Source organism: Eleutherodactylus coqui, chromosome 10, assembly GCF_035609145.1.
Source record: "Eleutherodactylus coqui strain aEleCoq1 chromosome 10, aEleCoq1.hap1, whole genome shotgun sequence".
Lineage (NCBI taxonomy): Eukaryota > Metazoa > Chordata > Amphibia > Anura > Eleutherodactylidae > Eleutherodactylus > Eleutherodactylus coqui.
In genome coordinates, this window is record NC_089846.1 from 68,867,409 (window position 1) to 68,894,858 (window position 27,450).

Consider the following 27,450-nt stretch of genomic DNA (forward strand, 5'->3'; position numbering starts at 1 on the left):
TTTGACTGTTGTAGGCTGCCGTCTCCTGCTTAAGGGCGAATTTCAAACGTTGTCCATCACAGAGACAAATGATCTGGCTCCAGCCGCGTCTATAGCAGTATCTGTCTGCTCACTTCTAGCTCCAGTGGAGACTGACGGAAAAATGGCCGCTAACAACCTGTGGTCCTTGTTCCGGGTGTGCGTGTCACCATCGAGCCTTAGTGACATCATAAAGCCGCTTCAAGTGCAAGACTTGCAGGCTTATATACAGTCTATCTATCTATCTATCTATCTATCTATCTATCTATCTATCTATCTAATGTATCTTACTGCATAGATATATAACTATCTATTTATATAGCTAGATATATATCAATATAGATATTTCTACAAATATCTAGCTTTACGTATAAATTTAAACTTCTATAGTTATGGTTTTGTAGGGCTGAAAACATACATACAAAATTTGTATTATTATCAGCATTATTCTTATAATTGCCATTGATGTTATTACAGGGGCAGGTAATAAACCGCATGAGGCTTTGACCAATTTTTACCATTTTAGGTAAAAAGCTGCATTGACTGCACTTCTGCATTTTGTGGGATATGGTAGGACTGCAAGCAAATCCTGAGACAAGATATGTCAAATACACTCCATACATCATGCAATTTCATTTTCCAAGATAGAAACATTGGTCACGCTGAACATTGTTGAACGTTTTCGCTGCAATGCATCCTGGGACGCTTGGATCCAGGTTCCATCATTCATGTTGCGCCATTTCAACCAACCTGTGTGGCTTATATTCACTTTGGGTTGAAGAGTGGCATGGTCATGGTGTAGGCCGAGCCTTTTATGCCACTTCATCCGCCTCCGATCAAGCATAAAGCCTTGCCCATAAGCATTCCCCTCCCTGGAATAACTTAACCTACCCATTCCCCTATCTGGAATAACTGTACCTACCACAAAAGAAGTGATAAGCAGTGATCAATTTGACTGTTGTAGGCTGCCGTCTCCCGCTAAAGGGCGAATTTCAAACGTTGTCCATCACAGAGACAAATGATCTGGCTCCAGCAGCGTCTATAGGAGTATCTGTCTGCTTACTTCTAGCTCCAGTGGAGACTAACGGAAAAATGGCCGCTAACAACCTGTGGTCCTTGTTCCGGGTGCGCGTGTCACCATCGAGCCTTAATGACATCATAAAGCTGCTTCAAGTGCAAGACTTGCAGGCTTATATACAGTCTATCTATCTATCTATCTATCTATCTAATGTATCTTACTGCATAGATATATATCTAGCTATATAACTAGATAGTTATATATCAATATAGATATTTCTACAAATATCTAGCTTTAAGTATAAAGTTAAACTTCTATAGTTAGGGTTTTGTAAGGCTGAAAACAGACATACAGAATTTGTCATATTATCAGCATTATTCTTATAATTGCCATTGATGTTATTCCAGGGGCAGGTAATAAACTGCATGAGGCTTTGACCAATTTTTACCATTTTAGGTAAAAAGCTGCATTGACTACACTTCTGTATTTTGTGCGATATGGTAGGGCTGCAAGCAAAGCCTGAGGCAAGATATGTCAAATACACTCCATACATCATGCGATTTCATTTTCCAAGATAGAAACATTGGTCACGCTAAACATTGTTGAACGTTTTCGCTGCAATGCATCCTGAGACGCTTGGATCCAGGTTCTATCATTCATGCTGCGCCATTTCAACCAACCTGTCTGGCTCATATTCACTTTGGGTTGAAGAGTGGCATGGTCATGGTGTAGGCCGAGCCTTTTTTGCCACTTCATCTGCCTCCGATCAAGCATAATGCCTTGCCCATAAGCATTCCCCACCCTGGAATATCTTAACCTACCCATTCCCCTATCTGGAATAACTGTACCTCCCTCAAAAGAAGTGATAAGCCGCGATATATTTGACTGTTGTAGGCTGCCGTCTCCTGCTTAAGGGCGAATTTCAAACGTTGTCCATCACAGAGACAAATGATCTGGCTCCAGCCGCGTCTATAGCAGTATCTGTCTGCTCACTTCTAGCTCCAGTGGAGACTGACGGAAAAATGGCCGCTAACAACCTGTGGTCCTTGTTCCGGGTGTGCGTGTCACCATCGAGCCTTAGTGACATCATAAAGCCGCTTCAAGTGCAAGACTTGCAGGCTTATATACAGTCTATCTATCTATCTATCTATCTATCTATCTATCTATCTATCTAATGTATCTTACTGCATAGATATATAACTATCTATTTATATAGCTAGATATATATCAATATAGATATTTCTACAAATATCTAGCTTTACGTATAAATTTAAACTTCTATAGTTATGGTTTTGTAGGGCTGAAAACATACATACAAAATTTGTATTATTATCAGCATTATTCTTATAATTGCCATTGATGTTATTACAAGGGCAGGTAATAAACCGCATGAGGCTTTGACCAATTTTTACCATTTTAGGTAAAAAGCTGCATTGACTGCACTTCTGCATTTTGTGGGATATGGTAGGACTGCAAGCAAATCCTGAGACAAGATATGTCAAATACACTCCATACATCATGCAATTTCATTTTCCAAGATAGAAACATTGGTCACGCTGAACATTGTTGAACGTTTTCGCTGCAATGCATCCTGGGACGCTTGGATCCAGGTTCCATCATTCATGTTGCGCCATTTCAACCAACCTGTGTGGCTTATATTCACTTTGGGTTGAAGAGTGGCATGGTCATGGTGTAGGCCGAGCCTTTTATGCCACTTCATCCGCCTCCGATCAAGCATAAAGCCTTGCCCATAAGCATTCCCCTCCCTGGAATAACTTAACCTACCCATTCCCCTATCTGGAATAACTGTACCTACCACAAAAGAAGTGATAAGCAGTGATCAATTTGACTGTTGTAGGCTGCCGTCTCCCGCTAAAGGGCGAATTTCAAACGTTGTCCATCACAGAGACAAATGATCTGGCTCCAGCAGCGTCTATAGGAGTATCTGTCTGCTTACTTCTAGCTCCAGTGGAGACTAACGGAAAAATGGCCGCTAACAACCTGTGGTCCTTGTTCCGGGTGCGCGTGTCACCATCGAGCCTTAATGACATCATAAAGCTGCTTCAAGTGCAAGACTTGCAGGCTTATATACAGTCTATCTATCTATCTATCTATCTATCTATCTATCTATCTATCTATCTATCTATCTAATGTATCTTACTGCATAGATATATATCTAGCTATATAACTAGATAGTTATATATCAATATAGATATTTCTACAAATATCTAGCTTTAAGTATAAAGTTAAACTTCTATAGTTAGGGTTTTGTAAGGCTGAAAACAGACATACAGAATTTGTCATATTATCAGCATTATTCTTATAATTGCCATTGATGTTATTCCAGGGGCAGGTAATAAACTGCATGAGGCTTTGACCAATTTTTACCATTTTAGGTAAAAAGCTGCATTGACTACACTTCTGTATTTTGTGCGATATGGTAGGGCTGCAAGCAAAGCCTGAGGCAAGATATGTCAAATACACTCCATACATCATGCGATTTCATTTTCCAAGATAGAAACATTGGTCACGCTAAACATTGTTGAACGTTTTCGCTGCAATGCATCCTGAGACGCTTGGATCCAGGTTCTATCATTCATGCTGCGCCATTTCAACCAACCTGTCTGGCTCATATTCACTTTGGGTTGAAGAGTGGCATGGTCATGGTGTAGGCCGAGCCTTTTTTGCCACTTCATCTGCCTCCGATCAAGCATAATGCCTTGCCCATAAGCATTCCCCACCCTGGAATATCTTAACCTACCCATTCCCCTATCTGGAATAACTGTACCTCCCTCAAAAGAAGTGATAAGCCGCGATATATTTGACTGTTGTAGGCTGCCGTCTCCTGCTTAAGGGCGAATTTCAAACGTTGTCCATCACAGAGACAAATGATCTGGCTCCAGCCGCGTCTATAGCAGTATCTGTCTGCTCACTTCTAGCTCCAGTGGAGACTGACGGAAAAATGGCCGCTAACAACCTGTGGTCCTTGTTCCGGGTGTGCGTGTCACCATCGAGCCTTAGTGACATCATAAAGCCGCTTCAAGTGCAAGACTTGCAGGCTTATATACAGTCTATCTATCTATCTATCTATCTATCTATCTATCTATCTATCTATCTATCTAATGTATCTTACTGCATAGATATATAACTATCTATTTATATAGCTAGATATATATCAATATAGATATTTCTACAAATATCTAGCTTTACGTATAAATTTAAACTTCTATAGTTATGGTTTTGTAGGGCTGAAAACATACATACAAAATTTGTATTATTATCAGCATTATTCTTATAATTGCCATTGATGTTATTACAGGGGCAGGTAATAAACCGCATGAGGCTTTGACCAATTTTTACCATTTTAGGTAAAAAGCTGCATTGACTGCACTTCTGCATTTTGTGGGATATGGTAGGACTGCAAGCAAATCCTGAGACAAGATATGTCAAATACACTCCATACATCATGCAATTTCATTTTCCAAGATAGAAACATTGGTCACGCTGAACATTGTTGAACGTTTTCGCTGCAATGCATCCTGGGACGCTTGGATCCAGGTTCCATCATTCATGTTGCGCCATTTCAACCAACCTGTGTGGCTTATATTCACTTTGGGTTGAAGAGTGGCATGGTCATGGTGTAGGCCGAGCCTTTTATGCCACTTCATCCGCCTCCGATCAAGCATAAAGCCTTGCCCATAAGCATTCCCCTCCCTGGAATAACTTAACCTACCCATTCCCCTATCTGGAATAACTGTACCTACCACAAAAGAAGTGATAAGCAGTGATCAATTTGACTGTTGTAGGCTGCCGTCTCCCGCTAAAGGGCGAATTTCAAACGTTGTCCATCACAGAGACAAATGATCTGGCTCCAGCAGCGTCTATAGGAGTATCTGTCTGCTTACTTCTAGCTCCAGTGGAGACTAACGGAAAAATGGCCGCTAACAACCTGTGGTCCTTGTTCCGGGTGCGCGTGTCACCATTGAGCCTTAATAACATCATAAAGCTGCTTCAAGTGCAAGACTTGCAGGCTTATATACAGTCTATCTATCTATCTATCTATCTATCTATCTATCTATCTATCTATCTATCTATCTAATGTATCTTACTGCATAGATATATATCTAGCTATATAACTAGATAGTTATATATCAATATAGATATTTCTACAAATATCTAGCTTTAAGTATAAAGTTAAACTTCTATAGTTAGGGTTTTGTAAGGCTGAAAACAGACATACAGAATTTGTCATATTATCAGCATTATTCTTATAATTGCCATTGATGTTATTCCAGGGGCAGGTAATAAACTGCATGAGGCTTTGACCAATTTTTACCATTTTAGGTAAAAAGCTGCATTGACTACACTTCTGTATTTTGTGCGATATGGTAGGGCTGCAAGCAAAGCCTGAGGCAAGATATGTCAAATACACTCCATACATCATGCGATTTCATTTTCCAAGATAGAAACATTGGTCACGCTAAACATTGTTGAACGTTTTCGCTGCAATGCATCCTGAGACGCTTGGATCCAGGTTCTATCATTCATGCTGCGCCATTTCAACCAACCTGTCTGGCTCATATTCACTTTGGGTTGAAGAGTGGCATGGTCATGGTGTAGGCCGAGCCTTTTTTGCCACTTCATCTGCCTCCGATCAAGCATAATGCCTTGCCCATAAGCATTCCCCACCCTGGAATATCTTAACCTACCCATTCCCCTATCTGGAATAACTGTACCTCCCTCAAAAGAAGTGATAAGCCGCGATATATTTGACTGTTGTAGGCTGCCGTCTCCCGCTTAAGGGCGAATTTCAAACGTTGTCCATCACAGAGACAAATGATCTGGCTCCAGCCGCGTCTATAGCAGTATCTGTCTGCTCACTTCTAGCTCCAGTGGAGACTGATGGAAAAATGGCCGCTAACAACCTGTGGTCCTTGTTCCGGGTGTGCGTATCACCATCGAGCCTTAGTGACATCATAAAGCCGCTTCAAGTGCAAGACTTGCAGGCTTATATACAGTCTATCTATCTATCTATCTATCTATCTAATGTATCTTACTGCATAGATATATAACTATCTATTTATATAGCTAGATATATATCAATATAGATATTTCTACAAATATCTAGCTTTACGTATAAATTTAAACTTCTATAGTTATGGTTTTGTAGGGCTGAAAACATACATACAAAATTTGTATTATTATCAGCATTATTCTTATAATTGCCATTGATGTTATTACAGGGGCAGGTAATAAACCGCATGAGGCTTTGACCAATTTTTACCATTTTAGGTAAAAAGCTGCATTGACTGCACTTCTGCATTTTGTGGGATATGGTAGGACTGCAAGCAAATCCTGAGACAAGATATGTCAAATACACTCCATACATCATGCAATTTCATTTTCCAAGATAGAAACATTGGTCACGCTGAACATTGTTGAACGTTTTCGCTGCAATGCATCCTGGGACGCTTGGATCCAGGTTCCATCATTCATGTTGCGCCATTTCAACCAACCTGTGTGGCTTATATTCACTTTGGGTTGAAGAGTGGCATGGTCATGGTGTAGGCCGAGCCTTTTATGCCACTTCATCCGCCTCCGATCAAGCATAAAGCCTTGCCCATAAGCATTCCCCTCCCTGGAATAACTTAACCTACCCATTCCCCTATCTGGAATAACTGTACCTACCACAAAAGAAGTGATAAGCAGTGATCAATTTGACTGTTGTAGGCTGCCGTCTCCCGCTAAAGGGCGAATTTCAAACGTTGTCCATCACAGAGACAAATGATCTGGCTCCAGCAGCGTCTATAGGAGTATCTGTCTGCTTACTTCTAGCTCCAGTGGAGACTAACGGAAAAATGGCCGCTAACAACCTGTGGTCCTTGTTCCGGGTGCGCGTGTCACCATCGAGCCTTAATGACATCATAAAGCTGCTTCAAGTGCAAGACTTGCAGGCTTATATACAGTCTATCTATCTATCTATCTATCTATCTAATGTATCTTACTGCATAGATATATATCTAGCTATATAAATAGATAGTTATATATCAATATAGATATTTCTACAAATATCTAGCTTTAAGTATAAAGTTAAACTTCTATAGTTAGGGTTTTGTAAGGCTGAAAACAGACATACAGAATTTGTCATATTATCAGCATTATTCTTATAATTGCCATTGATGTTATTCCAGGGGCAGGTAATAAACCGCATGAGGCTTTGACCAATTTTTACCATTTTAGGTAAAAAGCTGCATTGACTGCACTTCTGTATTTTGTGCGATATGGTAGGGCTGCAAGCAAAGCCTGAGGCAAGATATGTCAAATACACTCCATACATCATGCGATTTCATTTTCCAAGATAGAAACATTGGTCACGCTAAACATTGTTGAACGTTTTCGCTGCAATGCATCCTGAGACGCTTGGATCCAGGTTCTATCATTCATGCTGCGCCATTTCAACCAACCTGTCTGGCTCATATTCACTTTGGGTTGAAGAGTGGCATGGTCATGGTGTAGGCCGAGCCTTTTTTGCCACTTCATCTGCCTCCGATCAAGCATAATGCCTTGCCCATAAGCATTCCCCACCCTGGAATATCTTAACCTACCCATTCCCCTATCTGGAATAACTGTACCTCCCTCAAAAGAAGTGATAAGCCGCGATATATTTGACTGTTGTAGGCTGCCGTCTCCTGCTTAAGGGCGAATTTCAAACGTTGTCCATCACAGAGACAAATGATCTGGCTCCAGCCGCGTCTATAGCAGTATCTGTCTGCTCACTTCTAGCTCCAGTGGAGACTGACGGAAAAATGGCCGCTAACAACCTGTGGTCCTTGTTCCGGGTGTGCGTGTCACCATCGAGCCTTAGTGACATCATAAAGCCGCTTCAAGTGCAAGACTTGCAGGCTTATATACAGTCTATCTATCTATCTATCTATCTATCTATCTATCTATCTAATGTATCTTACTGCATAGATATATAACTATCTATTTATATAGCTAGATATATATCAATATAGATATTTCTACAAATATCTAGCTTTACGTATAAATTTAAACTTCTATAGTTATGGTTTTGTAGGGCTGAAAACATACATACAAAATTTGTATTATTATCAGCATTATTCTTATAATTGCCATTGATGTTATTACAGGGGCAGGTAATAAACCGCATGAGGCTTTGACCAATTTTTACCATTTTAGGTAAAAAGCTGCATTGACTGCACTTCTGCATTTTGTGGGATATGGTAGGACTGCAAGCAAATCCTGAGACAAGATATGTCAAATACACTCCATACATCATGCAATTTCATTTTCCAAGATAGAAACATTGGTCACGCTGAACATTGTTGAACGTTTTCGCTGCAATGCATCCTGGGACGCTTGGATCCAGGTTCCATCATTCATGTTGCGCCATTTCAACCAACCTGTGTGGCTTATATTCACTTTGGGTTGAAGAGTGGCATGGTCATGGTGTAGGCCGAGCCTTTTATGCCACTTCATCCGCCTCCGATCAAGCATAAAGCCTTGCCCATAAGCATTCCCCTCCCTGGAATAACTTAACCTACCCATTCCCCTATCTGGAATAACTGTACCTACCACAAAAGAAGTGATAAGCAGTGATCAATTTGACTGTTGTAGGCTGCCGTCTCCCGCTAAAGGGCGAATTTCAAACGTTGTCCATCACAGAGACAAATGATCTGGCTCCAGCAGCGTCTATAGGAGTATCTGTCTGCTTACTTCTAGCTCCAGTGGAGACTAACGGAAAAATGGCCGCTAACAACCTGTGGTCCTTGTTCCGGGTGCGCGTGTCACCATCGAGCCTTAATGACATCATAAAGCTGCTTCAAGTGCAAGACTTGCAGGCTTATATACAGTCTATCTATCTATCTATCTATCTATCTATCTATCTATCTATCTATCTAATGTATCTTACTGCATAGATATATATCTAGCTATATAACTAGATAGTTATATATCAATATAGATATTTCTACAAATATCTAGCTTTAAGTATAAAGTTAAACTTCTATAGTTAGGGTTTTGTAAGGCTGAAAACAGACATACAGAATTTGTCATATTATCAGCATTATTCTTATAATTGCCATTGATGTTATTCCAGGGGCAGGTAATAAACTGCATGAGGCTTTGACCAATTTTTACCATTTTAGGTAAAAAGCTGCATTGACTACACTTCTGTATTTTGTGCGATATGGTAGGGCTGCAAGCAAAGCCTGAGGCAAGATATGTCAAATACACTCCATACATCATGCGATTTCATTTTCCAAGATAGAAACATTGGTCACGCTAAACATTGTTGAACGTTTTCGCTGCAATGCATCCTGAGACGCTTGGATCCAGGTTCTATCATTCATGCTGCGCCATTTCAACCAACCTGTCTGGCTCATATTCACTTTGGGTTGAAGAGTGGCATGGTCATGGTGTAGGCCGAGCCTTTTTTGCCACTTCATCTGCCTCCGATCAAGCATAATGCCTTGCCCATAAGCATTCCCCACCCTGGAATATCTTAACCTACCCATTCCCCTATCTGGAATAACTGTACCTCCCTCAAAAGAAGTGATAAGCCGCGATATATTTGACTGTTGTAGGCTGCCGTCTCCTGCTTAAGGGCGAATTTCAAACGTTGTCCATCACAGAGACAAATGATCTGGCTCCAGCCGCGTCTATAGCAGTATCTGTCTGCTCACTTCTAGCTCCAGTGGAGACTGACGGAAAAATGGCCGCTAACAACCTGTGGTCCTTGTTCCGGGTGTGCGTGTCACCATCGAGCCTTAGTGACATCATAAAGCCGCTTCAAGTGCAAGACTTGCAGGCTTATATACAGTCTATCTATCTATCTATCTATCTATCTATCTAATGTATCTTACTGCATAGATATATAACTATCTATTTATATAGCTAGATATATATCAATATAGATATTTCTACAAATATCTAGCTTTACGTATAAATTTAAACTTCTATAGTTATGGTTTTGTAGGGCTGAAAACATACATACAAAATTTGTATTATTATCAGCATTATTCTTATAATTGCCATTGATGTTATTACAGGGGCAGGTAATAAACCGCATGAGGCTTTGACCAATTTTTACCATTTTAGGTAAAAAGCTGCATTGACTGCACTTCTGCATTTTGTGGGATATGGTAGGACTGCAAGCAAATCCTGAGACAAGATATGTCAAATACACTCCATACATCATGCAATTTCATTTTCCAAGATAGAAACATTGGTCACGCTGAACATTGTTGAACGTTTTCGCTGCAATGCATCCTGGGACGCTTGGATCCAGGTTCCATCATTCATGTTGCGCCATTTCAACCAACCTGTGTGGCTTATATTCACTTTGGGTTGAAGAGTGGCATGGTCATGGTGTAGGCCGAGCCTTTTATGCCACTTCATCCGCCTCCGATCAAGCATAAAGCCTTGCCCATAAGCATTCCCCTCCCTGGAATAACTTAACCTACCCATTCCCCTATCTGGAATAACTGTACCTACCACAAAAGAAGTGATAAGCAGTGATCAATTTGACTGTTGTAGGCTGCCGTCTCCCGCTAAAGGGCGAATTTCAAACGTTGTCCATCACAGAGACAAATGATCTGGCTCCAGCAGCGTCTATAGGAGTATCTGTCTGCTTACTTCTAGCTCCAGTGGAGACTAACGGAAAAATGGCCGCTAACAACCTGTGGTCCTTGTTCCGGGTGCGCGTGTCACCATTGAGCCTTAATAACATCATAAAGCTGCTTCAAGTGCAAGACTTGCAGGCTTATATACAGTCTATCTATCTATCTATCTATCTATCTATCTATCTATCTATCTATCTATCTAATGTATCTTACTGCATAGATATATATCTAGCTATATAACTAGATAGTTATATATCAATATAGATATTTCTACAAATATCTAGCTTTAAGTATAAAGTTAAACTTCTATAGTTAGGGTTTTGTAAGGCTGAAAACAGACATACAGAATTTGTCATATTATCAGCATTATTCTTATAATTGCCATTGATGTTATTCCAGGGGCAGGTAATAAACTGCATGAGGCTTTGACCAATTTTTACCATTTTAGGTAAAAAGCTGCATTGACTACACTTCTGTATTTTGTGCGATATGGTAGGGCTGCAAGCAAAGCCTGAGGCAAGATATGTCAAATACACTCCATACATCATGCGATTTCATTTTCCAAGATAGAAACATTGGTCACGCTAAACATTGTTGAACGTTTTCGCTGCAATGCATCCTGAGACGCTTGGATCCAGGTTCTATCATTCATGCTGCGCCATTTCAACCAACCTGTCTGGCTCATATTCACTTTGGGTTGAAGAGTGGCATGGTCATGGTGTAGGCCGAGCCTTTTTTGCCACTTCATCTGCCTCCGATCAAGCATAATGCCTTGCCCATAAGCATTCCCCACCCTGGAATATCTTAACCTACCCATTCCCCTATCTGGAATAACTGTACCTCCCTCAAAAGAAGTGATAAGCCGCGATATATTTGACTGTTGTAGGCTGCCGTCTCCCGCTTAAGGGCGAATTTCAAACGTTGTCCATCACAGAGACAAATGATCTGGCTCCAGCCGCGTCTATAGCAGTATCTGTCTGCTCACTTCTAGCTCCAGTGGAGACTGATGGAAAAATGGCCGCTAACAACCTGTGGTCCTTGTTCCGGGTGTGCGTATCACCATCGAGCCTTAGTGACATCATAAAGCCGCTTCAAGTGCAAGACTTGCAGGCTTATATACAGTCTATCTATCTATCTATCTATCTATCTATCTATCTAATGTATCTTACTGCATAGATATATAACTATCTATTTATATAGCTAGATATATATCAATATAGATATTTCTACAAATATCTAGCTTTACGTATAAATTTAAACTTCTATAGTTATGGTTTTGTAGGGCTGAAAACATACATACAAAATTTGTATTATTATCAGCATTATTCTTATAATTGCCATTGATGTTATTACAGGGGCAGGTAATAAACCGCATGAGGCTTTGACCAATTTTTACCATTTTAGGTAAAAAGCTGCATTGACTGCACTTCTGCATTTTGTGGGATATGGTAGGACTGCAAGCAAATCCTGAGACAAGATATGTCAAATACACTCCATACATCATGCAATTTCATTTTCCAAGATAGAAACATTGGTCACGCTGAACATTGTTGAACGTTTTCGCTGCAATGCATCCTGGGACGCTTGGATCCAGGTTCCATCATTCATGTTGCGCCATTTCAACCAACCTGTGTGGCTTATATTCACTTTGGGTTGAAGAGTGGCATGGTCATGGTGTAGGCCGAGCCTTTTATGCCACTTCATCCGCCTCCGATCAAGCATAAAGCCTTGCCCATAAGCATTCCCCTCCCTGGAATAACTTAACCTACCCATTCCCCTATCTGGAATAACTGTACCTACCACAAAAGAAGTGATAAGCAGTGATCAATTTGACTGTTGTAGGCTGCCGTCTCCCGCTAAAGGGCGAATTTCAAACGTTGTCCATCACAGAGACAAATGATCTGGCTCCAGCAGCGTCTATAGGAGTATCTGTCTGCTTACTTCTAGCTCCAGTGGAGACTAACGGAAAAATGGCCGCTAACAACCTGTGGTCCTTGTTCCGGGTGCGCGTGTCACCATCGAGCCTTAATGACATCATAAAGCTGCTTCAAGTGCAAGACTTGCAGGCTTATATACAGTCTATCTATCTATCTATCTATCTATCTAATGTATCTTACTGCATAGATATATATCTAGCTATATAAATAGATAGTTATATATCAATATAGATATTTCTACAAATATCTAGCTTTAAGTATAAAGTTAAACTTCTATAGTTAGGGTTTTGTAAGGCTGAAAACAGACATACAGAATTTGTCATATTATCAGCATTATTCTTATAATTGCCATTGATGTTATTCCAGGGGCAGGTAATAAACTGCATGAGGCTTTGACCAATTTTTACCATTTTAGGTAAAAAGCTGCATTGACTGCACTTCTGTATTTTGTGCGATATGGTAGGGCTGCAAGCAAAGCCTGAGGCAAGATATGTCAAATACACTCCATACATCATGCGATTTCATTTTCCAAGATAGAAACATTGGTCACGCTAAACATTGTTGAACGTTTTCGCTGCAATGCATCCTGAGACGCTTGGATCCAGGTTCTATCATTCATGCTGCGCCATTTCAACCAACCTGTCTGGCTCATATTCACTTTGGGTTGAAGAGTGGCATGGTCATGGTGTAGGCCGAGCCTTTTTTGCCACTTCATCTGCCTCCGATCAAGCATAATGCCTTGCCCATAAGCATTCCCCACCCTGGAATATCTTAACCTACCCATTCCCCTATCTGGAATAACTGTACCTCCCTCAAAAGAAGTGATAAGCCGCGATATATTTGACTGTTGTAGGCTGCCGTCTCCTGCTTAAGGGCGAATTTCAAACGTTGTCCATCACAGAGACAAATGATCTGGCTCCAGCCGCGTCTATAGCAGTATCTGTCTGCTCACTTCTAGCTCCAGTGGAGACTGACGGAAAAATGGCCGCTAACAACCTGTGGTCCTTGTTCCGGGTGTGCGTGTCACCATCGAGCCTTAGTGACATCATAAAGCCGCTTCAAGTGCAAGACTTGCAGGCTTATATACAGTCTATCTATCTATCTATCTATCTATCTATCTATCTATCTATCTAATGTATCTTACTGCATAGATATATAACTATCTATTTATATAGCTAGATATATATCAATATAGATATTTCTACAAATATCTAGCTTTACGTATAAATTTAAACTTCTATAGTTATGGTTTTGTAGGGCTGAAAACATACATACAAAATTTGTATTATTATCAGCATTATTCTTATAATTGCCATTGATGTTATTACAGGGGCAGGTAATAAACCGCATGAGGCTTTGACCAATTTTTACCATTTTAGGTAAAAAGCTGCATTGACTGCACTTCTGCATTTTGTGGGATATGGTAGGACTGCAAGCAAATCCTGAGACAAGATATGTCAAATACACTCCATACATCATGCAATTTCATTTTCCAAGATAGAAACATTGGTCACGCTGAACATTGTTGAACGTTTTCGCTGCAATGCATCCTGGGACGCTTGGATCCAGGTTCCATCATTCATGTTGCGCCATTTCAACCAACCTGTGTGGCTTATATTCACTTTGGGTTGAAGAGTGGCATGGTCATGGTGTAGGCCGAGCCTTTTATGCCACTTCATCCGCCTCCGATCAAGCATAAAGCCTTGCCCATAAGCATTCCCCTCCCTGGAATAACTTAACCTACCCATTCCCCTATCTGGAATAACTGTACCTACCACAAAAGAAGTGATAAGCAGTGATCAATTTGACTGTTGTAGGCTGCCGTCTCCCGCTAAAGGGCGAATTTCAAACGTTGTCCATCACAGAGACAAATGATCTGGCTCCAGCAGCGTCTATAGGAGTATCTGTCTGCTTACTTCTAGCTCCAGTGGAGACTAACGGAAAAATGGCCGCTAACAACCTGTGGTCCTTGTTCCGGGTGCGCGTGTCACCATTGAGCCTTAATAACATCATAAAGCTGCTTCAAGTGCAAGACTTGCAGGCTTATATACAGTCTATCTATCTATCTATCTATCTATCTATCTATCTATCTATCTAATGTATCTTACTGCATAGATATATATCTAGCTATATAACTAGATAGTTATATATCAATATAGATATTTCTACAAATATCTAGCTTTAAGTATAAAGTTAAACTTCTATAGTTAGGGTTTTGTAAGGCTGAAAACAGACATACAGAATTTGTCATATTATCAGCATTATTCTTATAATTGCCATTGATGTTATTCCAGGGGCAGGTAATAAACTGCATGAGGCTTTGACCAATTTTTACCATTTTAGGTAAAAAGCTGCATTGACTACACTTCTGTATTTTGTGCGATATGGTAGGGCTGCAAGCAAAGCCTGAGGCAAGATATGTCAAATACACTCCATACATCATGCGATTTCATTTTCCAAGATAGAAACATTGGTCACGCTAAACATTGTTGAACGTTTTCGCTGCAATGCATCCTGAGACGCTTGGATCCAGGTTCTATCATTCATGCTGCGCCATTTCAACCAACCTGTCTGGCTCATATTCACTTTGGGTTGAAGAGTGGCATGGTCATGGTGTAGGCAGAGCCTTTTTTGCCACTTCATCTGCCTCCGATCAAGCATAATGCCTTGCCCATAAGCATTCCCCACCCTGGAATATCTTAACCTACCCATTCCCCTATCTGGAATAACTGTACCTCCCTCAAAAGAAGTGATAAGCCGCGATATATTTGACTGTTGTAGGCTGCCGTCTCCCGCTTAAGGGCGAATTTCAAACGTTGTCCATCACAGAGACAAATGATCTGGCTCCAGCCGCGTCTATAGCAGTATCTGTCTGCTCACTTCTAGCTCCAGTGGAGACTGATGGAAAAATGGCCGCTAACAACCTGTGGTCCTTGTTCCGGGTGTGCGTATCACCATCGAGCCTTAGTGACATCATAAAGCCGCTTCAAGTGCAAGACTTGCAGGCTTATATACAGTCTATCTATCTATCTATCTATCTATCTAATGTATCTTACTGCATAGATATATAACTATCTATTTATATAGCTAGATATATATCAATATAGATATTTCTACAAATATCTAGCTTTACGTATAAATTTAAACTTCTATAGTTATGGTTTTGTAGGGCTGAAAACATACATACAAAATTTGTATTATTATCAGCATTATTCTTATAATTGCCATTGATGTTATTACAGGGGCAGGTAATAAACCGCATGAGGCTTTGACCAATTTTTACCATTTTAGGTAAAAAGCTGCATTGACTGCACTTCTGCATTTTGTGGGATATGGTAGGACTGCAAGCAAATCCTGAGACAAGATATGTCAAATACACTCCATACATCATGCAATTTCATTTTCCAAGATAGAAACATTGGTCACGCTGAACATTGTTGAACGTTTTCGCTGCAATGCATCCTGGGACGCTTGGATCCAGGTTCCATCATTCATGTTGCGCCATTTCAACCAACCTGTGTGGCTTATATTCACTTTGGGTTGAAGAGTGGCATGGTCATGGTGTAGGCCGAGCCTTTTATGCCACTTCATCCGCCTCCGATCAAGCATAAAGCCTTGCCCATAAGCATTCCCCTCCCTGGAATAACTTAACCTACCCATTCCCCTATCTGGAATAACTGTACCTACCACAAAAGAAGTGATAAGCAGTGATCAATTTGACTGTTGTAGGCTGCCGTCTCCCGCTAAAGGGCGAATTTCAAACGTTGTCCATCACAGAGACAAATGATCTGGCTCCAGCAGCGTCTATAGGAGTATCTGTCTGCTTACTTCTAGCTCCAGTGGAGACTAACGGAAAAATGGCCGCTAACAACCTGTGGTCCTTGTTCCGGGTGCGCGTGTCACCATCGAGCCTTAATGACATCATAAAGCTGCTTCAAGTGCAAGACTTGCAGGCTTATATACAGTCTATCTATCTATCTATCTATCTATCTAATGTATCTTACTGCATAGATATATATCTAGCTATATAAATAGATAGTTATATATCAATATAGATATTTCTACAAATATCTAGCTTTAAGTATAAAGTTAAACTTCTATAGTTAGGGTTTTGTAAGGCTGAAAACAGACATACAGAATTTGTCATATTATCAGCATTATTCTTATAATTGCCATTGATGTTATTCCAGGGGCAGGTAATAAACTGCATGAGGCTTTGACCAATTTTTACCATTTTAGGTAAAAAGCTGCATTGACTGCACTTCTGTATTTTGTGCGATATGGTAGGGCTGCAAGCAAAGCCTGAGGCAAGATATGTCAAATACACTCCATACATCATGCGATTTCATTTTCCAAGATAGAAACATTGGTCACGCTAAACATTGTTGAACGTTTTCGCTGCAATGCATCCTGAGACGCTTGGATCCAGGTTCTATCATTCATGCTGCGCCATTTCAACCAACCTGTCTGGCTCATATTCACTTTGGGTTGAAGAGTGGCATGGTCATGGTGTAGGCCGAGCCTTTTTTGCCACTTCATCTGCCTCCGATCAAGCATAATGCCTTGCCCATAAGCATTCCCCACCCTGGAATATCTTAACCTACCCATTCCCCTATCTGGAATAACTGTACCTCCCTCAAAAGAAGTGATAAGCCGCGATATATTTGACTGTTGTAGGCTGCCGTCTCCTGCTTAAGGGCGAATTTCAAACGTTGTCCATCACAGAGACAAATGATCTGGCTCCAGCCGCGTCTATAGCAGTATCTGTCTGCTCACTTCTAGCTCCAGTGGAGACTGACGGAAAAATGGCCGCTAACAACCTGTGGTCCTTGTTCCGGGTGTGCGTGTCACCATCGAGCCTTAGTGACATCATAAAGCCGCTTCAAGTGCAAGACTTGCAGGCTTATATACAGTCTATCTATCTATCTATCTATCTATCTATCTATCTATCTAATGTATCTTACTGCATAGATATATAACTATCTATTTATATAGCTAGATATATATCAATATAGATATTTCTACAAATATCTAGCTTTACGTATAAATTTAAACTTCTATAGTTATGGTTTTGTAGGGCTGAAAACATACATACAAAATTTGTATTATTATCAGCATTATTCTTATAATTGCCATTGATGTTATTACAGGGGCAGGTAATAAACCGCATGAGGCTTTGACCAATTTTTACCATTTTAGGTAAAAAGCTGCATTGACTGCACTTCTGCATTTTGTGGGATATGGTAGGACTGCAAGCAAATCCTGAGACAAGATATGTCAAATACACTCCATACATCATGCAATTTCATTTTCCAAGATAGAAACATTGGTCACGCTGAACATTGTTGAACGTTTTCGCTGCAATGCATCCTGGGACGCTTGGATCCAGGTTCCATCATTCATGTTGCGCCATTTCAACCAACCTGTGTGGCTTATATTCACTTTGGGTTGAAGAGTGGCATGGTCATGGTGTAGGCCGAGCCTTTTATGCCACTTCATCCGCCTCCGATCAAGCATAAAGCCTTGCCCATAAGCATTCCCCTCCCTGGAATAACTTAACCTACCCATTCCCCTATCTGGAATAACTGTACCTACCACAAAAGAAGTGATAAGCAGTGATCAATTTGACTGTTGTAGGCTGCCGTCTCCCGCTAAAGGGCGAATTTCAAACGTTGTCCATCACAGAGACAAATGATCTGGCTCCAGCAGCGTCTATAGGAGTATCTGTCTGCTTACTTCTAGCTCCAGTGGAGACTAACGGAAAAATGGCCGCTAACAACCTGTGGTCCTTGTTCCGGGTGCGCGTGTCACCATTGAGCCTTAATAACATCATAAAGCTGCTTCAAGTGCAAGACTTGCAGGCTTATATACAGTCTATCTATCTATCTATCTATCTATCTATCTATCTATCTATCTATCTATCTAATGTATCTTACTGCATAGATATATATCTAGCTATATAACTAGATAGTTATATATCAATATAGATATTTCTACAAATATCTAGCTTTAAGTATAAAGTTAAACTTCTATAGTTAGGGTTTTGTAAGGCTGAAAACAGACATACAGAATTTGTCATATTATCAGCATTATTCTTATAATTGCCATTGATGTTATTCCAGGGGCAGGTAATAAACTGCATGAGGCTTTGACCAATTTTTACCATTTTAGGTAAAAAGCTGCATTGACTACACTTCTGTATTTTGTGCGATATGGTAGGGCTGCAAGCAAAGCCTGAGGCAAGATATGTCAAATACACTCCATACATCATGCGATTTCATTTTCCAAGATAGAAACATTGGTCACGCTAAACATTGTTGAACGTTTTCGCTGCAATGCATCCTGAGACGCTTGGATCCAGGTTCTATCATTCATGCTGCGCCATTTCAACCAACCTGTCTGGCTCATATTCACTTTGGGTTGAAGAGTGGCATGGTCATGGTGTAGGCCGAGCCTTTTTTGCCACTTCATCTGCCTCCGATCAAGCATAATGCCTTGCCCATAAGCATTCTCCACCCTGGAATATCTTAACCTACCCATTCCCCTATCTGGAATAACTGTACCTCCCTCAAAAGAAGTGATAAGCCGCGATATATTTGACTGTTGTAGGCTGCCGTCTCCTGCTTAAGGGCGAATTTCAAACGTTGTCCATCACAGAGACAAATGATCTGGCTCCAGCCGCGTCTATAGCAGTATCTGTCTGCTCACTTCTAGCTCCAGTGGAGACTGACGGAAAAATGGCCGCTAACAACCTGTGGTCCTTGTTCCGGGTGTGCGTGTCACCATCGAGCCTTAGTGACATCATAAAGCCGCTTCAAGTGCAAGACTTGCAGGCTTATATACAGTCTATCTATCTATCTATCTATCTATCTATCTATCTATCTATCTATCTATCTAATGTATCTTACTGCATAGATATATAACTATCTATTTATATAGCTAGATATATATCAATATAGATATTTCTACAAATATCTAGCTTTACGTATAAATTTAAACTTCTATAGTTATGGTTTTGTAGGGCTGAAAACATACATACAAAATTTGTATTATTATCAGCATTATTCTTATAATTGCCATTGATGTTATTCCAGGGGCAGGTAATAAACCGCATGAGGCTTTGACCAATTTTTACCATTTTAGGTAAAAAGCTGCATTGACTGCACTTCTGCATTTTGTGGGATATGGTAGGACTGCAAGCAAATCCTGAGACAAGATATGTCAAATACACTCCATACATCATGCAATTTCATTTTCCAAGATAGAAACATTGGTCACGCTGAACATTGTTGAACGTTTTCGCTGCAATGCATCCTGGGACGCTTGGATCCAGGTTCCATCATTCATGTTGCGCCATTTCAACCAACCTGTGTGGCTTATATTCACTTTGGGTTGAAGAGTGGCATGGTCATGGTGTAGGCCGAGCCTTTTATGCCACTTCATCCGCCTCCGATCAAGCATAAAGCCTTGCCCATAAGCATTCCCCTCCCTGGAATAACTTAACCTACCCATTCCCCTATCTGGAATAACTGTACCTACCACAAAAGAAGTGATAAGCAGTGATCAATTTGACTGTTGTAGGCTGCCGTCTCCCGCTAAAGGGCGAATTTCAAACGTTGTCCATCACAGAGACAAATGATCTGGCTCCAGCAGCGTCTATAGGAGTATCTGTCTGCTTACTTCTAGCTCCAGTGGAGACTAACGGAAAAATGGCCGCTAACAACCTGTGGTCCTTGTTCCGGGTGCGCGTGTCACCATTGAGCCTTAATAACATCATAAAGCTGCTTCAAGTGCAAGACTTGCAGGCTTATATACAGTCTATCTATCTATCTATCTATCTATCTATCTAATGTATCTTACTGCATAGATATATATCTAGCTATATAACTAGATAGTTATATATCAATATAGATATTTCTACAAATATCTAGCTTTAAGTATAAAGTTAAACTTCTATAGTTAGGGTTTTGTAAGGCTGAAAACAGACATACAGAATTTGTCATATTATCAGCATTATTCTTATAATTGCCATTGATGTTATTCCAGGGGCAGGTAATAAACTGCATGAGGCTTTGACCAATTTTTACCATTTTAGGTAAAAAGCTGCATTGACTACACTTCTGTATTTTGTGCGATATGGTAGGGCTGCAAGCAAAGCCTGAGGCAAGATATGTCAAATACACTCCATACATCATGCGATTTCATTTTCCAAGATAGAAACATTGGTCACGCTAAACATTGTTGAACGTTTTCGCTGCAATGCATCCTGAGACGCTTGGATCCAGGTTCTATCATTCATGCTGCGCCATTTCAACCAACCTGTCTGGCTCATATTCACTTTGGGTTGAAGAGTGGCATGGTCATGGTGTAGGCCGAGCCTTTTTTGCCACTTCATCTGCCTCCGATCAAGCATAATGCCTTGCCCATAAGCATTCTCCACCCTGGAATATCTTAACCTACCCATTCCCCTATCTGGAATAACTGTACCTCCCTCAAAAGAAGTGATAAGCCGCGATATATTTGACTGTTGTAGGCTGCCGTCTCCTGCTTAAGGGCGAATTTCAAACGTTGTCCATCACAGAGACAAATGATCTGGCTCCAGCCGCGTCTATAGCAGTATCTGTCTGCTCACTTCTAGCTCCAGTGGAGACTGACGGAAAAATGGCCGCTAACAACCTGTGGTCCTTGTTCCGGGTGTGCGTGTCACCATCGAGCCTTAGTGACATCATAAAGCCGCTTCAAGTGCAAGACTTGCAGGCTTATATACAGTCTATCTATCTATCTATCTATCTATCTATCTATCTAATGTATCTTACTGCATAGATATATAACTATCTATTTATATAGCTAGATATATATCAATATAGATATTTCTACAAATATCTAGCTTTACGTATAAATTTAAACTTCTATAGTTATGGTTTTGTAGGGCTGAAAACATACATACAAAATTTGTATTATTATCAGCATTATTCTTATAATTGCCATTGATGTTATTCCAGGGGCAGGTAATAAACCGCATGAGGCTTTGACCAATTTTTACCATTTTAGGTAAAAAGCTGCATTGACTGCACTTCTGCATTTTGTGGGATATGGTAGGACTGCAAGCAAATCCTGAGACAAGATATGTCAAATACACTCCATACATCATGCAATTTCATTTTCCAAGATAGAAACATTGGTCACGCTGAACATTGTTGAACGTTTTCGCTGCAATGCATCCTGGGACGCTTGGATCCAGGTTCCATCATTCATGTTGCGCCATTTCAACCAACCTGTGTGGCTTATATTCACTTTGGGTTGAAGAGTGGCATGGTCATGGTGTAGGCCGAGCCTTTTATGCCACTTCATCCGCCTCCGATCAAGCATAAAGCCTTGCCCATAAGCATTCCCCTCCCTGGAATAACTTAACCTACCCATTCCCCTATCTGGAATAACTGTACCTACCACAAAAGAAGTGATAAGCAGTGATCAATTTGACTGTTGTAGGCTGCCGTCTCCCGCTAAAGGGCGAATTTCAAACGTTGTCCATCACAGAGACAAATGATCTGGCTCCAGCAGCGTCTATAGGAGTATCTGTCTGCTTACTTCTAGCTCCAGTGGAGACTAACGGAAAAATGGCCGCTAACAACCTGTGGTCCTTGTTCCGGGTGCGCGTGTCACCATTGAGCCTTAATAACATCATAAAGCTGCTTCAAGTGCAAGACTTGCAGGCTTATATACAGTCTATCTATCTATCTATCTATCTATCTAATGTATCTTACTGCATAGATATATATCTAGCTATATAACTAGATAGTTATATATCAATATAGATATTTCTACAAATATCTAGCTTTAAGTATAAAGTTAAACTTCTATAGTTAGGGTTTTGTAAGGCTGAAAACAGACATACAGAATTTGTCATATTATCAGCATTATTCTTATAATTGCCATTGATGTTATTCCAGGGGCAGGTAATAAACTGCATGAGGCTTTGACCAATTTTTACCATTTTAGGTAAAAAGCTGCATTGACTACACTTCTGTATTTTGTGCGATATGGTAGGGCTGCAAGCAAAGCCTGAGGCAAGATATGTCAAATACACTCCATACATCATGCGATTTCATTTTCCAAGATAGAAACATTGGTCACGCTAAACATTGTTGAACGTTTTCGCTGCAATGCATCCTGAGACGCTTGGATCCAGGTTCTATCATTCATGCTGCGCCATTTCAACCAACCTGTCTGGCTCATATTCACTTTGGGTTGAAGAGTGGCATGGTCATGGTGTAGGCCGAGCCTTTTTTGCCACTTCATCTGCCTCCGATCAAGCATAATGCCTTGCCCATAAGCATTCCCCACCCTGGAATATCTTAACCTACCCATTCCCCTATCTGGAATAACTGTACCTCCCTCAAAAGAAGTGATAAGCCGCGATATATTTGACTGTTGTAGGCTGCCGTCTCCTGCTTAAGGGCGAATTTCAAACGTTGTCCATCACAGAGACAAATGATCTGGCTCCAGCCGCGTCTATAGCAGTATCTGTCTGCTCACTTCTAGCTCCAGTGGAGACTGACGGAAAAATGGCCGCTAACAACCTGTGGTCCTTGTTCCGGGTGTGCGTGTCACCATCGAGCCTTAGTGACATCATAAAGCCGCTTCAAGTGCAAGACTTGCAGGCTTATATACAGTCTATCTATCTATCTATCTATCTATCTATCTATCTATCTATCTATCTATCGTATCTTACTGCATAGATATATAACTATCTATTTATATAGCTAGATATATATCAATATAGATATTTCTACAAATATCTAGCTTTACGTATAAATTTAAACTTCTATAGTTATGGTTTTGTAGGGCTGAAAACATACATACAAAATTTGTATTATTATCAGCATTATTCTTATAATTGCCATTGATGTTATTACAGGGGCAGGTAATAAACCGCATGAGGCTTTGACCAATTTTTACCATTTTAGGTAAAAAGCTGCATTGACTGCACTTCTGCATTTTGTGGGATATGGTAGGACTGCAAGCAAATCCTGAGACAAGATATGTCAAATACACTCCATACATCATGCAATTTCATTTTCCAAGATAGAAACATTGGTCACGCTGAACATTGTTGAACGTTTTCGCTGCAATGCATCCTGGGACGCTTGGATCCAGGTTCCATCATTCATGTTGCGCCATTTCAACCAACCTGTGTGGCTTATATTCACTTTGGGTTGAAGAGTGGCATGGTCATGGTGTAGGCCGAGCCTTTTATGCCACTTCATCCGCCTCCGATCAAGCATAAAGCCTTGCCCATAAGCATTCCCCTCCCTGGAATAACTTAACCTACCCATTCCCCTATCTGGAATAACTGTACCTACCACAAAAGAAGTGATAAGCAGTGATCAATTTGACTGTTGTAGGCTGCCGTCTCCCGCTAAAGGGCGAATTTCAAACGTTGTCCATCACAGAGACAAATGATCTGGCTCCAGCAGCGTCTATAGGAGTATCTGTCTGCTTACTTCTAGCTCCAGTGGAGACTAACGGAAAAATGGCCGCTAACAACCTGTGGTCCTTGTTCCGGGTGCGCGTGTCACCATTGAGCCTTAATAACATCATAAAGCTGCTTCAAGTGCAAGACTTGCAGGCTTATATACAGTCTATCTATCTATCTATCTATCTAATGTATCTTACTGCATAGATATATATCTAGCTATATAAATAGATAGTTATATATCAATATAGATATTTCTACAAATATCTAGCTTTAAGTATAAAGTTAAACTTCTATAGTTAGGGTTTTGTAAGGCTGAAAACAGACATACAGAATTTGTCATATTATCAGCATTATTCTTATAATTGCCATTGATGTTATTCCAGGGGCAGGTAATAAACTGCATGAGGCTTTGACCAATTTTTACCATTTTAGGTAAAAAGCTGCATTGACTACACTTCTGTATTTTGTGCGATATGGTAGGGCTGCAAGCAAAGCCTGAGGCAAGATATGTCAAATACACTCCATACATCATGCGATTTCATTTTCCAAGATAGAAACATTGGTCACGCTAAACATTGTTGAACGTTTTCGCTGCAATGCATCCTGAGACGCTTGGATCCAGGTTCTATCATTCATGCTGCGCCATTTCAACCAACCTGTCTGGCTCATATTCACTTTGGGTTGAAGAGTGGCATGGTCATGGTGTAGGCCGAGCCTTTTTTGCCACTTCATCTGCCTCCGATCAAGCATAATGCCTTGCCCATAAGCATTCCCCACCCTGGAATATCTTAACCTACCCATTCCCCTATCTGGAATAACTGTACCTCCCTCAAAAGAAGTGATAAGCCGCGATATATTTGACTGTTGTAGGCTGCCGTCTCCTGCTTAAGGGCGAATTTCAAACGTTGTCCATCACAGAGACAAATGATCTGGCTCCAGCCGCGTCTATAGCAGTATCTGTCTGCTCACTTCTAGCTCCAGTGGAGACTGACGGAAAAATGGCCGCTAACAACCTGTGGTCCTTGTTCCGGGTGTGCGTGTCACCATCGAGCCTTAGTGACATCATAAAGCGGCTTCAAGTGCAAGACTTGCAGGCTTATATACAGTCTATCTATCTATCTATCTATCTATCTAATGTATCTTACTGCATAGATATATAACTATCTATTTATATAGCTAGATATATATCAATATAGATATTTCTACAAATATCTAGCTTTACGTATAAATTTAAACTTCTATAGTTATGGTTTTGTAGGGCTGAAAACATACATACAAAATTTGTATTATTATCAGCATTATTCTTATAATTGCCATTGATGTTATTACAGGGGCAGGTAATAAACCGCATGAGGCTTTGACCAATTTTTACCATTTTAGGTAAAAAGCTGCATTGACTGCACTTCTGCATTTTGTGGGATATGGTAGGACTGCAAGCAAATCCTGAGACAAGATATGTCAAATACACTCCATACATCATGCAATTTCATTTTCCAAGATAGAAACATTGGTCACGCTGAACATTGTTGAACGTTTTCGCTGCAATGCATCCTGGGACGCTTGGATCCAGGTTCCATCATTCATGTTGCGCCATTTCAACCAACCTGTGTGGCTTATATTCACTTTGGGTTGAAGAGTGGCATGGTCATGGTGTAGGCCGAGCCTTTTATGCCACTTCATCCGCCTCCGATCAAGCATAAAGCCTTGCCCATAAGCATTCCCCTCCCTGGAATAACTTAACCTACCCATTCCCCTATCTGGAATAACTGTACCTACCACAAAAGAAGTGATAAGCAGTGATCAATTTGACTGTTGTAGGCTGCCGTCTCCCGCTAAAGGGCGAATTTCAAACGTTGTCCATCACAGAGACAAATGATCTGGCTCCAGCAGCGTCTATAGGAGTATCTGTCTGCTTACTTCTAGCTCCAGTGGAGACTAACGGAAAAATGGCCGCTAACAACCTGTGGTCCTTGTTCCGGGTGCGCGTGTCACCATTGAGCCTTAATAACATCATAAAGCTGCTTCAAGTGCAAGACTTGCAGGCTTATATACAGTCTATCTATCTATCTATCTATCTATCTATCTATCTATCTAATGTATCTTACTGCATAGATATATATCTAGCTATATAACTAGATAGTTATATATCAATATAGATATTTCTACAAATATCTAGCTTTAAGTATAAAGTTAAACTTCTATAGTTAGGGTTTTGTAAGGCTGAAAACAGACATACAGAATTTGTCATATTATCAGCATTATTCTTATAATTGCCATTGATGTTATTCCAGGGGCAGGTAATAAACTGCATGAGGCTTTGACCAATTTTTACCATTTTAGGTAAAAAGCTGCATTGACTACACTTCTGTATTTTGTGCGATATGGTAGGACTGCAAGCAAAGCCTGAGGCAAGATATGTCAAATACACTCCATACATCATGCGATTTCATTTTCCAAGATAGAAACATTGGTCACGCTAAACATTGTTGAACGTTTTCGCTGCAATGCATCCTGAGACGCTTGGATCCAGGTTCTATCATTCATGCTGCGCCATTTCAACCAACCTGTCTGGCTCATATTCACTTTGGGTTGAAGAGTGGCATGGTCATGGTGTAGGCCGAGCCTTTTTTGCCACTTCATCTGCCTCCGATCAAGCATAATGCCTTGCCCATAAGCATTCCCCACCCTGGAATATCTTAACCTACCCATTCCCCTATCTGGAATAACTGTACCTCCCTCAAAAGAAGTGATAAGCCGCGATATATTTGACTGTTGTAGGCTGCCGTCTCCTGCTTAAGGGCGAATTTCAAACGTTGTCCATCACAGAGACAAATGATCTGGCTCCAGCCGCGTCTATAGCAGTATCTGTCTGCTCACTTCTAGCTCCAGTGGAGACTGACGGAAAAATGGCCGCTAACAACCTGTGGTCCTTGTTCCGGGTGTGCGTGTCACCATCGAGCCTTAGTGACATCATAAAGCCGCTTCAAGTGCAAGACTTGCAGGCTTATATACAGTCTATCTATCTATCTATCTATCTATCTAATGTATCTTACTGCATAGATATATATCTAGCTATATAAATAGATAGTTATATATCAATATAGATATTTCTACAAATATCTAGCTTTACGTATAAATTTAAACTTCTATAGTTATGGTTTTGTAGGGCTGAAAACATACATACAAAATTTGTATTATTATCAGCATTATTCTTATAATTGCCATTGATGTTCTTCCAGTTCTAATAAACTGCATGAGGCTTTGACCAATTTTTACCATTTTAGGTAAAAAGCTGCCTTGACTGCACTTCTGTATTTTGTGCGATATGGTAGGACTGCAAGCAAAGCCTGAGAC